We start from the raw sequence: 14,767 nt of genomic DNA, 5'->3' as shown, positions 1-14,767 counted from the left end.
GGGGGTTTCCTACCAATCTTGCCAACCTGGAAGTCTGTGGCATGCCCAGAAGTGCCAGTGGCTCCACCTCCAGGGGCAGGGGCAGAGAAGCCGCATCACATTTATAGGCTCAGCAGTGCTACAGTTGCTAGTACCAGTCAAAAGAGATGGGGCAGGTCATGATTGACCCCAAGATGAACGTGAGCCACCAGTGCAATACCACAGTTGGCAAAGCGAATAAAACTCTGGATTGCATCTACCGATGCATCTCAGGCAAAACCCAAGAAGTCATCCTCCCACTGTACTTGGCCTTGGTGAGGCCACAGCTCGAGTACTGCATCCAGTTCTGGGCTCTGCAATTCAGAAAAGATATGGAGACGCTTGAGAGAATCCAGAGGAGAGCCACATGCATGATCAGAGGGCAAGAGAACAGGCCTTATGAAGAGAGGATGAGAGCCAGAGACTGAGGGACTCTTTCACCAGAGCACCCCAAGGGAAAATGAGGACCAATGGTCACAAAGTCCTGCAAGACCATTTTAGGCCATAAGGAAAAACTTCTCTGTCTGAGCCACCAAGGCCTGGAATAGACTCCCCAAAGTGGTGCAAGCGCCTACTCTAGACACTTTCAAGAAAAATTTGGATGCCTGTCTTGGTGGGATCCTTTGACCGTATCAGACTTCCTGCCAATGATCTTACAAGGTCCCTTCCACCTCTAATGTCTATGAAATGCTCACCTTTAGTGCAGCTAGATCAGTTGTGGGTAAAATACGGCCTGCAGGCTGAATTTGACCAGTCAACTGATTATATCCAGCAGTGCTCCACACGGTGCTGAGCCCTGCGTGTTCTTGCCCAGTGCAGTCTGTGCCTCGCATCTGTCGGCACTTGCCCCATGTCTGCTGATGGCTTTGGCCCTGGCCAGCACACACAGCTTCCCAGAGAGGAAGGCCTTTCAACTCTCTCAACTGCTGGCAGGTTGCTGCTCATTGTGCTGAGTGGGTGGAAGGGTAGCTATGAGCTGGAGTCAGAGTCCCATGTACTGGGCAGCAGCTGCGGGGAGGAAGCTGCAGTCCGGCCTGGTTGGGCATGTGGGGCCAGGTATGCGTTCCCATGGATGCCCTTGCTTCCCCATGCTACCTGCTGACCAGAGTATTGCAGCATGGGCAGGAAGAGGAGGAGGAGCTGCTGGAGGCAGGGGGAGTCAAGCAGAACCTGGGCAGCTGCAGCAGTGACGCTGCATGCGCACTGGCTGAGGCCAGGGCTGTGCTGTTGGTGGGCTGGGCATAAATCCATGCAGAGCATCTTAGGGACAGCCATGGGAATATGGGGGGAACTGCACCCTTACCATCTAGGTAAACTCTGCTGCACGTGCCCCCTGCCTCATCCTCCCTTCATCCACCCCTGCCTGGCTCCCAGGACCTAGCGTATGGGCAACTCGCTTCCTACTCCCCCTGCCCTACACATACACACAGTACACAAGAGTAAGACTTTATTTTGAGCTATTATGCAATCACATCTATATACACTACTCCAAATAACATAAACCAGGACAAACTATATATTTTTAAATAAAATTATCATATGTTATAGTAGAGCCTTGATTTCTAGTATATGATTTGTTTTTTATTTATAACTTGTTAAAATAATATCTTCTATAAGATTTTACGTGTGCGGCCCTCAACTGCTCATCAAAACTTGTTAAGTGTCCCTCCATCCAAACTAATTGCCTACCCCTAATCTAGATTTTGATGCATCACAGAAGTTCAATTATGTGTCTACAGAAGTGAATCTCTTCAGCAGTATGTTTCTCTCCAACTATATCATCATCGACAAATCTGCTTTATGACCCTCATAGTCAAGATCTTCTATTGTATTTTAAAATATAAAAGGGGTTATGCAGCTTGGACTGGGGAAGGTGTTCATCTCTAACCAAAGAAACCTATGAGACTTTTCAGGAATATGGTCATCTATAGGTGCAGTAGGTGAATTCTGTCTTCCTACTTGATAGAAGAATGTTTGCAATTTTAAAAGAATGTTGAGTCTTAATTGCTGAAGGTTTATGAAGTACTTGGAGGTCTTCAGCTGGAAAGTGCTTGTAGAAGCTCTGTGTGCTAATTTCCTGTGTCCTGCTTCTATTCTTAATACTTCAGGATAAGCCTGTTTCAGGCTAAAGAATTTATAATGTAGTTGAGCTGACCAAAGTGCAAGCAGCCAAGTTGTATTTAAAGTACTTTAATACATTTTCCTGCAGTTAAAATATATGTATACATGTAAAATATATGTATAAATGGGCCCTGCAGTTGAAATGAAATGCCATGCAGTTGAAATGAAATGCCATGTATGTATGTATTGGTTGAACACAATATTTATTGATATGTTTACAATTTCAAAGCAGTGTGGAAGCCTACCAGTGCCTCAATCATAATAAAATAAATTCTAAATAACTTTATATTTTGGTGTTTGATTTTGGGTTTTTTCATAGAAAATCACAGCTTCCCCTGCTCCCTTCTTGTTCACCAGGACGCGGGTCCCATTGTGGCTGTTGTCATGTCCCCTCACACTGTTTTGTGGTGCTGAGCAGCCCTGATTATGTTGGTATCTTTCACTCCCAAGCTACAGTCCCCCTGTCCCCGCCTGTGCCCCTCATTCACAGGATCCGCAGCCCCCATGGCTGTTGGTGCCCCTCACTCCCAACCCAAAGCCCCCTTTGCTCCCAACCCCCAGCCTTCCACCCTCTCACTTCCTCCTGGCACCAGCTGCTTGTGCGCTGGGCTGTGGCTTTATCCTGCCACTGCTCCCCTTAATCCACCTGTGCACCTCCCATCTGGGGTTGAGCCAGCATATGAGTAGCTGGTGGCAAGAGGAGATGAGGGCAACATGACTCCCCTTCTGCCCTCCCCCTCCTCGTTACTCCTTTCACTGCTGGTGGTATGGAGGTCCTGGTGGCTGCAGTAGCACAGATCTCACCACCTTGCTCTGCCCTCCCATGCCAGGTCCACCCAACTGGGCTGCAGAGGCAGCTCCTGTCTGGTGTGGGTCCTGAGCGGGTTCTGAGAAGTTTTCTGTTTGTGGATGACATGGCTTTGGTTGCCCAACCATGAATCTTCCCTGCAAAATTTCTTGGGCAGATTTTCTGCATCATGCAAGATCTTGGGGTTGACAGGCTCAGAAAGACTGATTATCACAGGGATCCTGGTTTTCTCTGTTTTAAAAATCCCAAATTCTCTGATTTAACCTGCCAAAAATCTGTGTTTTTCTGCCATTAATATTGAAAAGCCACACTATATAGAAGTATCAGTTGACCACAATATTTTATTGATATATTTACAATTTTAAAGCAGTTCAGAAGCCTACCAGGGCCTCAATCATGATAACAAAGTAAGTTCTAAATACCTGTATATTTGGGGGTTTGATTTTGTTTTTTTTAATCAAGGAAAATCAGAGCTCCCCTGCTCCCCCTTCGCTCACCAGGACATGGGTCCACCGCTGACCCCATCCCTCTCCCTGCTTTGTTGTGCTGAGCAGCCCTGATACGCCAGTACCTTGCCCCTACCTGTGCTGTTGCCCCTTGTTCCTGACCCACAGCCCCCCTGAGTCCTGCTGTTGACCCTGACTCCCAACCCACAGCCCTTTGTCCCTGCCAGTGCCCTGACTCCTGACGCACAGTTCTCCACCCCTGCCCCACCAGTGCCCTTTGCTCCCAACCCACTATCTCCTGCCCCCAGCCCTCCAGTGTGTGGGGAAGGATGGGTGTGGGCACAGGCAATGCATCAGTGGGTGCAGGGGGCGCAGACCATGCATTGGGGGGGTAGGGGAGGAGGGCATGTGCCCCCCCCAATTTCTGTGCCTATAGCAGGGTGTGGGGTTGCAGTCTGGCTAGTCTAGCTCTGGGCAGAAACTGCCTTTGTGGTCCAGTGAGCAGGACTCAGCATGGGAGAAAGTGATGTGTCACCATGACTGCCAAAGTGTGGCACCTGCCTGACTGCAGTGGGGGGCACAACTCCATGTCACCACTGTGCCTAACATTAGTGGCCATGGTGGTGTGCGCATGGTGCTCCCTCCTGCACTGGGCCGCAGAGGCGGCTCCTGTCTGGAACTGGTCTGGCCAAACTTTGGCCCCACGCCATACTCTGCAGTGGGTGAAGAAATTGAGCTGGTCACATGTGCCCCAGCCCCTCTGATGTGTTGCCTGTGCTCTCTCCCCTTTGTCCCCATAGACTTACCTGGAGGGAGCTGCTGTCCACCACACTGTGTGGCTTCCATGTGCATGTGTATGTGTATGTGTGCACATACATGTAGTGTCCCCTGCTTCCAGCTCCCCCCAGCCCCAAGCAGCTGGGATTCTGTCAGTCTGCAAGGAGAACCTGTAGTTTCCCAGGTTTTTCTCCTTTCAAAGGAGAAAATCTGTGTGTTTGTTCTTGAAAGGAAAGAATCCATGTTTTTCTCCAGTGAGTGGAAAACCTGGATCCCTAGTGATCACGTACCAAGGGGTGGAAGAACTAGTGCCTGACATCACATTTCGGAGGGTGAATCTCTTGGCGTCATTGACAGCTTTTGCTACTTGGGTTCTATGATCAGCAGGAATCTTGCCTGTCAGACTCCACTGACTAACAGATTCAGAAAAGTAGCTAAGAATTTGGGGCTGTTACAGAAACATGCATGGCACAACAACAGACTATCAACTAAGGTGAAGATGTGAATCTACAAAACTTGTGTGCTGTCATCTCTGCTTTATGGTTTAGAAACGTGGACTACATGTGCTAGGCACATCAGGAGACTGAACAGCTTCCACATGAGATGCCTGCACAAGATCCTGAAAATAAAGTGGGGAGGGCAAAATGCCAAACAGAGGTGCTGGAGCATACAGGACTGATACATATAGATGCCACTATCAGGAAGAGGAGGTTGCAATGGATTAGCCATGTCATGAGAATGGGAGGAGACCATATCCCCCAGAATATTTTGTACAGCAAGATTCAAGACGGCTCTAGAAAGCAGGGTTGTCCTCAGTGACGGAACTATGACTTGCAAAAATAATAGGAAGTTGTTCAGCATCAACGTAGAAAGCTGGGAAGAGTGTGCAGAAACCAGTCCAGTCTGGAGGCAACATCTGGCCCTGGGCTGTAAACTTGGGGCTCCTCTACACATGCAGGGAGGCTGCCCCAACACGCTGTAATTACAATGCGTCGGAGGAGACTTCATTAATTGAGTCTACTGGAGCGTTGTAATTACTGCTTCAGCAGACTCTGGTGTCGCATGTATCAATGTACCCCTGCTGAAAAATGGCAGTTTGACGAACTTTAGTTCAAGCACCCTGCTTCTATTTCTCAGCACGGAAATGCTGATACATATGATGCACTGGGTGCTTTTAATTAGCATGGCTCTTGGATCTGCGCTAATTAAAGCCCCACCCCGAGCACATTTATAAACACCCTTGGACTCCAACTTGGACAACGCATGGATCTGTGAAACTTGCAACAAGCTGTGTCACTCGAATTGGGTTTGTCAGCTGTAAGCGGATTCATCATGTGCTTGACTAGACCTCTCACATGTACACCATAATCCAGAGGATTGACAGTTGCCTATAAATTCAACACTATTCTGTGTTGTCTCCTGAGCTGTGTAATTGATAGTTTTAGAAGTTGTCATGGAAACTGGAGATGGTGACATCTAGCCAGTGCATGTTTGAGAGCTTTTGGCATGTACGAGGTGCCAAAAGCTTCAAGATATTTGAAGCCTTTGATGTTGGAGGTAACATGCTGGTCTTTCTGGGATGGGCAGAGGCAGATTTTGATTTGAAAGGGAGCACCCTTACTTTTTGTCTCCAAAACTCTTAACAGCAATACTTCACCCTGTCCCATTATGTGCCACTCTAGATTCGATGAGGCTTATTTCTGCTAAAAAAGTCAACAGTGACATAAACCTTTTTTACATCTGAAAGTTCATTGTTAGCATCTGGAAATAACATGCGTTGAGCAAGTAGAGCATTTGGCACCTTTGCCAGACTCTATCTACATTAATATATTTTTTGCAGTAAAACTCTTCATAATATAAACAACCATAAAGGGTAAAGACCGATTTTAATTGAAAATTATTTTTAGGACATAACTCTGCATCTTATTAGCAAAGGGGAATTATGGTGCAGTCTTGCATGAATGGGTAATAGCTGTACATTGAACCCTCATCATGCTGTGCCAGTTCAATAAGGAATTTTATGTCTGCAGAAGGATAATGGCTTTCTGGGCAGAGGTCACAGTGCTGGTAGTGTGTGAGACTTCCCCAGTTGCTATTCAGGCAGCATAAACTGGAAACTAAATGAAAGGATTGATAATCCCTTCACAAGCACTGGATAAATGTCTAGTGTAGGTTGAAAGTTTCCTTTTTTGCTCTTGGTGTAGAAATTGTTTGCAGTAGACCAGTGATTCTTAATCAGTGTGCCATGACTGGTGGGAGCCGTAAAATGTTAGCGCTGTTAGTGTACCCACATGATTCACCAGATAAACCCAGAGATTTCAAATAGGAATCCATAGTGTCAAAAACATTCAGACCTGTTGTGGTCTTCCCGAGTTCTTTGCAACAGAATTGCTTTAGTATTTTTCTGTAGTAAAAAGAAAAGTTAAAATAAAGAGCTGGCATTTTCCAAGGGCTGCCTTGAGAACCAGTGGAGTAGACTGAGGTTTCTAAATACTTCCAGCTAATCCCTGAACAGTAGAGAAGGAGGGAGAGTTAGGAGTAAGGGTCTGATGTAAAGAGGGACCTTATTGCTGAAAACTCAAAATGGGGAAGGGGAACACTTTCTCTGCTCAGCAAGAACAGCTGTGAAAGAAGCTTCTTAACTCTGGGCATGCTGCAGCATAAAGAGCGGTAGATCCTTCCTGCCCTATGCCCATTCCTAATTTTCAAAGAAATTCCTAAAAACAAATTAAAAGAACATGTCCTCTCTCCCTTTCCTTCTCCCCTGCAGCCAGAGAGCTTCCTCTCTTAGCTCTTTCAGTAGCAATTCCAAGGTTCTTATTTATTTTCCCAGTTCAAATCCATAAAAATTAAAGCACAAGGTATTTGCAAAAAAGGAGATGTTCTATTATGGAGCATAATGAAGCAGACTTACTGTATGTTCTTATCTGGACATGGCGCAAGTTTCTTGCCCCTTTATTTGATTTCCTAGAGCTCTTTTGCTTTGGGGATGAAATGATTTGGAATTGATATTGTTATAACAGGAGCCAACTCTAGGTGGCAAGGGTGGTGTGATGACAGAACCACACTGAGAATTAGAGGAAGTGCAGTGCTTTTCTGGGTGAATTTGGCTGGTGGGAAGACTGTGATTCAATTAGAGTGGGGACATTAAGCTCATCCCAGCCTCCGGCCTGGATCTGGACCCACCTCCAGCATCAGAATAGTAGTGGTGGTCTTCACCCCCTTGTTGTTGGCATTTATCCCCCATGGGGCTCCCTATCTTGGATTTTAGCAGTGGGCTCCACCCCTCTGAGTCCCACAAGCCAGGTTAAATATTGCTGTGGGATGAATCTGGCCCCCAGTCCCTATCTTTGACACCCCTGTATCAGAGGACACTTTTATAGACTAACCAAAATAGGTAGATGCTGTGAAAGGACATGCAGAATGTAGACTATGAGAGAGAGAGAGAGATTTGAACACAAAAGACAAAGCAGCGTGGGGTGAGAGATGGGGGAAGGGGACAATGCTTAAACTTCTAGGAACAAAGAAGTCACCAAAGCTAACCCAGGTAATGGGATAAGAATTCATAGTCTCTGTTTAAAACCATACTTAACACAAAGTTGTTATTAAGACAGCAGTTTGACAGCAGGGTTTCTAAACTAAGGGCCAAATCCTAGTTCAGCTTTACACCCCAGTTTCCCAGGGTATGGACATATATAACATTTAGGTTGGTTTAAATACAGTTTAAACCTGAAATGGATAGATGTACAAGCCTATGAAACCAGGTCTAAAGCCTCCTGGAATGGTTCAGAATTGTACCTGGAACATCAAGTACTGTTTTGAACTGGTTCACTGTGAACCAGGTAAGTGTTGGCTATGGACACCAAGTGTTCTGTGACACAGATCAGGTTGGCCTTCCTGGTATCTCACACTGCATGGCTCCTCTACCCCCCCTCAGGTTTGCAACAGCCAGAACTCTACTGCCTCTTTCCCCCCAACCCCCTCTTTTGTTGGTACTTTTCTATCAATAAGTTCCCTGCCACTGCTTGTTCACTAAAAGCTTTCTAACAGCCATTTCTGTCTTTGCTCCCTATTAAACTGTGGCCCATCATCATGTCCCCCAGACCCTGGGAACCCAAAAACGTGGGTCCAAACAATCCTTCCCCTCTAATCAGGGAAGCATGCTGCAGAGTTCAATCAAGTGCAGGCTACTGAACTTCATTGATCTCATATTTATGAGAGAAGGAGAGTAGAAAAATAACTCCCCGCCCCCAGCCACAAGTCACCCAGCCTCTGCTAGCCGAAAGTGTGGGTTCAGGATTTTCCTGACTCCCCGCCAGGTGCTCACTCCTGCCCCCTGGTGTTGGAACCGCAGCATTGCATTGTCTAAAAGGTGACCGTTCTGCCTGGAATGCTAGGCCGTGGCATGTATAGACAACACTGATTTGCAGCAATTGTGAACCAGTTTCCAGTCAGTAACATTTTGCAATGGTTCATTTGTTAGGTGTGTCTGTACCCTTAGGTAGGTATCCAAATGTTGCCATTGAAGTGCATGAACACATGCAATACTGAAGTAGACAGATACACAGGCCTGTTAACGTGGTATAAATCTGGAAGCTGTCTGGAACCACTGAAAACTGTACTTGGAAAATCAAGTTCCCTTAAGTGCGGACACCAAGAATTCTTTGGTACAGGTTGGGTTGATTCTCCCAGCATCCCATGTTGCATTGTTCTTCATTCATTTGTCCCCTCCCACAGCTACAGGTGGCTTCTCTGGTACACAGCCACAACTCTACTGCCTGCCCCCCTTTTGTTGGCACTTCTGTTTTATCAGTGAGCTCACTTGCACTACTTGTTCAATAAAAGCTATCTTCCTAACACCCAGCTGTGTCCTCACTCTTTACCTGACTGTGGCCCCTCATCATGTCCCCTCCCCCCACCTCCCCTAGCCCCTGGGAATACAGAAGCTTGCATCCGAGCACACTGCAAAGTTTGATCAGTGCAGGCTTCTGAACTTTATTGATCTCATGTTTAGGAGAGAAGAAAAAGCAGAAAAATGAAAATGTCCCCAGCCACAGGTCATCTCCCGACTCCCAAAGAATAGGTACAAGCATTCTTCCCCCACCAGCCCACTGCAAGGCATGCTGGGCTTGGTGCTTACTCCCACCCCCTGATGTCAGAGCCTCAGTGCTTTATACAGTGGTGATCCAGTTTCCAGGCAGTGACATTTTGGAATAGTTTGGTTGCTGTGTGTGTCCACACCCTGTGTCCTATTTTTTTGGCACTTCTGCAAATTTTTGCCTTCTATTTCCACCCTTGTAACTGTACTTGTCCTGTGCTCCCCTTCTCAGTATGCTGAGAAGGCTCTAGTCTGGCATTATATGGTCTGTAGTCAGAATGGGATCACGCAGGTGTGTATGTATGCAACCCTGTGTAAATCACTGAAAGTCAGAGAAAAAACAAAGCTATCCTATTGAATATTGAATACTAGAAGCAAAAACTCCATTAAGAACAGGCATTAGGGCTAGAAGCCAGAGCCCTCTCCTTTCTAGGTGTGTATGCTCTTTATCTGAGCTGTTTTTCCTCTGGTTTATACCTTTCCTGGCTCTATGTGGGGGCTGGGTGGTGTGGGTGCCAAAGCACATGGTTGACAGTGTAGAGGTTGCAAGTTCAAGGCTTTAGCAGAAGTGCTTACAGTGTGGCCATGTCAGATTCCAATGAATCTGTGAATTCTGCTGGATACCATGTCACAAGGATACAAGAGGGAATGAAGGACTGCACATATCTTCCCTTCCTAGCTGCTGAGTGGCTCCAGTTGAAAAGGAGAGATGGAGTTTGTTTTCAACAATACTAGCCCATGTCCTGGTGGGAAGACTGGTTTCCCAGGAAGTAACAGAATGTGGGTTCAAATCCCTTCTGGGTTTTGATGCACTAGAATCTGGGTATCCCTGCATCTGCAATAAATGCTAAGTTGTTATACTACAAGGTAGAAAGGGTCCCTTCATTTTGCTCATAACTAGTTGCCATTCATTTTGGACCACACTTTTGGAAACTGCTCAGTAGGAAAGCACAGGTCAGGGGTCCGTGTAGGTGGACATAGAATATCTGCATAAGTGCAAAAAATAGTATGTATATAGCAGCATTTGGATATATAAGTGGCAATGAGGCATATACAGGTGAAATAGGATTTGGCCATAAGTGTCTGCCCTGCATTGAACAAAACTTACCAACCAAAACAGTAAAATAGAAAATAAAATGTGAGTGAGTGCACATTGGTGATGTATTTTCCTATCTTGGGGGCATTAATGTGAAACTTGAGATCAGCTGTGATTTCATAGGAAACTCTAAACTCTTCCATTTAATGCTTTCTGTCTCTTTGAAGTTCTTTATTGTGGCCACCCTCTCACCCAGGTAGCCAGAGAAACACTTAAAACAGTTGGAATGCTTTTGAATGACCCCTTTGAGTAGAAACTTTTATGTGGGTTTCATTATTTCAGAGTAATAGAGATTATGTACAGGCTGTTGGAGCCAGATCTTTACAAAACTATCTCAGCCTGTATTGTGAAAAAAAAAATCTGTTTGGGAGGGTTTCATGTGAATTTAAGTGTTGTGTATTTTTATTTTGAATAACATTATGCTGAATTCTTCATCTGCAGACACAGCAGCAGCAGCTTAGCTGGGATAGCATTTCATCTAGCAAAGCGTGCAGACCGCAGTTGTGCAATACTTTGGCTATTTGACCTAGAAAGTTAATCAAACTGAAATTAAAGTGGGGTTAACTATGCATTCCTTACCCTGAGCGCATATGTCTTACAGACAGGCCTTATGGTTTTGGTGTACATGTTTTCAGGGAAAGGCATACTGAGAAACCTTGGATGCGTTTCAAGGAATGAGGCGGGTGGCAGAGTTTGTATATGTGGTGGGGCTTGATCTGGCTCTTGCTGTTGTGTAAAGTTCACTTTGGCAGCTGAAAGATGCAGAGAAAAGCACTCTCAGAATTAGAGACAGTGAGGTAATGAGAAAGTGACATAGAAAAGGAAGTGGGGGGGAGGCAGGGCCAAGTTAAAAATTTACTTTGACATCATCTGATAGATTTTCCAGCCTGCGCGACAGCTATTTTTACATCTCCAGCACACAGCATTCCAAGCTCAGTTTGTCAAGAAGTGACAGCCAGCTGGCTGAAAGCGGGGGCAGTGGTATATCCCAGGGTGGGTTGGGGGCTGCAGAGCTGTTCTCTAGATGGGCAAGGATCCAGATTCCCAGGACTGTCTACTCTTCCTGTCTTGTTTTTTTCCTGAAAGAATACACAACACTGAGCCATCTTTCACTTCCTTTGTCATGACTAGGAGTTTCTTGAGCTGGCTGTAGTAGTTTTTGCCAGCTTGTTGGAAGCATCAGAAAACATAAACTTCAGGTTTTTCTGATAATTGTAGAGGCAAGAATGCAGAGTACTCCCAACGTAGTTTTTCTAGCTCTTTCTTAAGGTCCTTATTGCTAGGAGGCAGGATCCTGGAAATGTCTGTTAACTCCCATTTATGTAATGCAGTCCCTGCTGGGTGGAAAGAAGAGCCACGTTCATCAAAGTGATATTCCTGCTTACTTCAGTCATTTTATTTTTTATCATACCCTTCTACATTTTAGAGTGATCTAGGTTTAGCATGTTAGTATCCTCCCTTTGTGCTCAAGAGAAAAATGGGTAAATTTAGGTAGCAGGCTTATGGTCCTCAGTAAGGGTTAATCTGGGTGGAAGCTGACCACACCTTTACGCCAGTGCTCAATGATGCCTGGTTGGGACTTCATTTCTTAAACAGACACACAGATCCCTGCACACATTATGTTTTGAGTATGAATTTTGCTATAGCTAACGGGGAGAAGAAAGATGAGAACCCACTGTGGAGAAGTGAGGGGTGAAAAAGGAAAAAGCGAAAGGGTATGGCCTTGTAAAAGCCCAGGCTCCAAACAAGGGAGCATGGCATGAGCACAGGGGTATGCTGATGGTGCAGTGTCAGTTTCAGGATTCAGACCTAAATTAAGGGTTTTTCATTATTCCAAACTTGTCTTTGGGAAAAGAAAGCAAACTGGAGTTCGTCGGTGGGTTCATAGATTTCATAGACTTTAGGACTGGAAGGGACCTCACGAGATCATTGGGTCCAGCCACCTGCCGAAGGGCCAGGGAGTGAGCTGGGGTCATATTACCCCAGCAAAATAAGCATCTATGTGCTTCTTAAAGGTATCCAGAGTAGGTGCTTGCACCACTTCTGGTGGATGTCTATTTCAGACTCTGGAGACTCAGATGGTAAAAGTTTTTCCTTATATCCAGTCTAAAACAGTCTTCCAGGAACGGTTTTCCTGCTTAGTTTATCTGTGGTTCTCTTGTGAACCCTTCCCAACTTTTCTACAACTTTGTTAAAGTGCTGACACCTCAACTGGGTGCAGTATTTCGTTGCTGGTGTCACCAGTGTTATAGGAGAAGGAAAAGTCTCTACCCCTACCCACTTTTCCCACTATACGCATCTAAGGATCAAACAGAGTTCAGAGTGGACAAATTAATTGACCCTTAAATTCTTTTAAGAGGGCTGCTTTTCAGATACTATTTCTTGCTTTCTCTGTAATGATCATGGCTTTTTAGTTAAGCAATGGACCCCTCTTAAAGAGTGCTCTTAAAAGAGTTACCTCATGTAAGGTGCAGAGTCTTCTATACTACAAAGTGATGTATAATTTTAGAAATTAATGATTTTTATTACTGGCTACATAAGATCTTTATCCTGGATTCAAGTCTCCCATGACAATACAATTTTCCCCCTTCACACAGGCACTTAAGGAACTTTTGATCCTTGTCTCCCTCTTAATTCAGTCATTATGACAGACCTCCCCTACGGTCACCTGAGTCTATAGCTCTAGTTGAAAAGTGAATTAGATCCAGGCAGGATCTTGCTTTATCTGGTTTCTTAAAAATCACTGTTTTAGAAATCTTCTCATAACGTAACTTAAATATAGATCCTTGCAAGTTCTTAACTTTGTTATTCATAAAACAGATAGACTGCTACTGAAAAAGGGAGGTGGAGAAAAAACTTAATAGAGAGACAGTGGTAATAACGTTAATTTCTTTAGGTATGTGTGTGGCTCCCAGTGTGGTATGTGTATGACCTCTGTCCTGTGAACAACGGTGCCCAGGACATCCAGACATGGCCCCTCTGTGCTCTAGTGCGTCTGTACAAGGATACCAAAGGGCTGAGCAGCCACAAGCTGTCCTCAAGTCTCCATCACCACCTGTGGCAGTGATCTGGAATATAAGCTGTCCCCCTGTTTCTTGAGTATGAAACTCAAGTCTTTTTGTGAAGACGTTTCTTTTTGCTTGGTATTTTTATTTATTAACTCTTTAGATTTCCAAAGGAAAAAGAAGTCCCAAGGAGACTCAGGGTGAAGTGCTTTGTGCCTGCTGGTTTCTAAACCCCCACTGTTTAAATTCTGTCCTTCAAGCAGTGAGTTTGTACCATTTATTGATGGGCAAAGCAGATGTTTTTTGTGCCTTAAGAAGGACATGTTCCTGCAAGATCCTTTTCATCCCAGACTTGAAAATGGAGAGGTGGGAAGTTCAAGTTACATCTCTTGGAACAGGCTGTGATGAAAGTTATGTTTGATACTGGAGAAGATACATTTTCCAAGGGAGATTGAAGTGGCTGTCCACAGCAAGCACTATAGCAGCCAGGCACCATATATCTAGTTCCTGCAGGAGCTTGAAGGGGTACCAGGATTAATGGAATGAGCCATTAATTAGCACCAGCCAGTACCTGCACCATTAACCAGTACCAGCCAGTACCATTTGTACAGATAGCCTTGGTGCTATGTTCTGTATTGGTGACTCCAGGGCTAAGAGACTGTTTCAGATGCTCAGCAGCATACATGAAGTGAGTGCAAGTGCAGCTCACAGTATTCAGGGAGTTTGTCTTCTAAGGAGGACTTGAAATATTAGGACCATGAATAAGGCTTGAGAGATGAAGATAATCATTAGGACCACGAAGAAGGCTTGAGAGATGAAGATAAGGTACCAAAAGAGACAGGCCATGGCCTGCTTCAGGACAGATTCTGAATGAAGAGCTCTACCTGATAGCAAAATATATCTTTGTGGCACCTGGTACTTACATTATGCCTATAGCATTTTTACCATTGTATCTTTCCTCACCAAGTTAAGGTCACTTCTCAGCAGTACCCCAAGAGGGTCTCTGAAACATCCTTTGCTAGATGGTATATAACTGGCATTGGAGGGGTCAACTGTAGCCTAGCTAGTATCTGTACAGTAAATCACTTTGGCTCATTGGAGCCCACTTTCCCACAGGTCCCATGATGGAGTTCCATTGCATATGTCATAAAAAAGCACCACCTTTAACAATAGTAAAGTCTGCAGACCAGGACAGGAGAAATCTGTCAACTACCAGGGACAAACTTCTTCATCAGTCTGTCAGAGATGGGTAATATGCTGTATCTTGCTGTTAGCATTTGGCCAATGTTACTCTTCCTTTGATGGTTAAGGCTTATTCCGCCAGGGCTCAGCTGATATCCCTGGTCTACTTCTGCAGTATGGAGATATCTGAAATCTGCAAAGCAGCTACAAGCAGCA

General features: G+C 45.2%; 1 protein-coding gene across 2 annotated transcripts in view; it reads left to right on the top strand.

Moving 5' to 3' along the window:
• The window catches only part of MKL1 (megakaryoblastic leukemia (translocation) 1), a 107,624-nt gene that overhangs the window by 24,061 nt on the left and 68,796 nt on the right, over nucleotides 1-14,767 (top strand). The window lies entirely within an intron of this gene.

This window comes from Crocodylus porosus, unplaced genomic scaffold (genome assembly GCF_001723895.1).
Source record: "Crocodylus porosus isolate Cpor-Errol unplaced genomic scaffold, CroPor_comp1, whole genome shotgun sequence".
Lineage (NCBI taxonomy): Eukaryota > Metazoa > Chordata > Crocodylia > Crocodylidae > Crocodylus > Crocodylus porosus.
The sequence above is the reverse complement of the archived record's forward strand: the minus strand, read 5'-3'. Positions and strand labels throughout refer to the sequence as shown.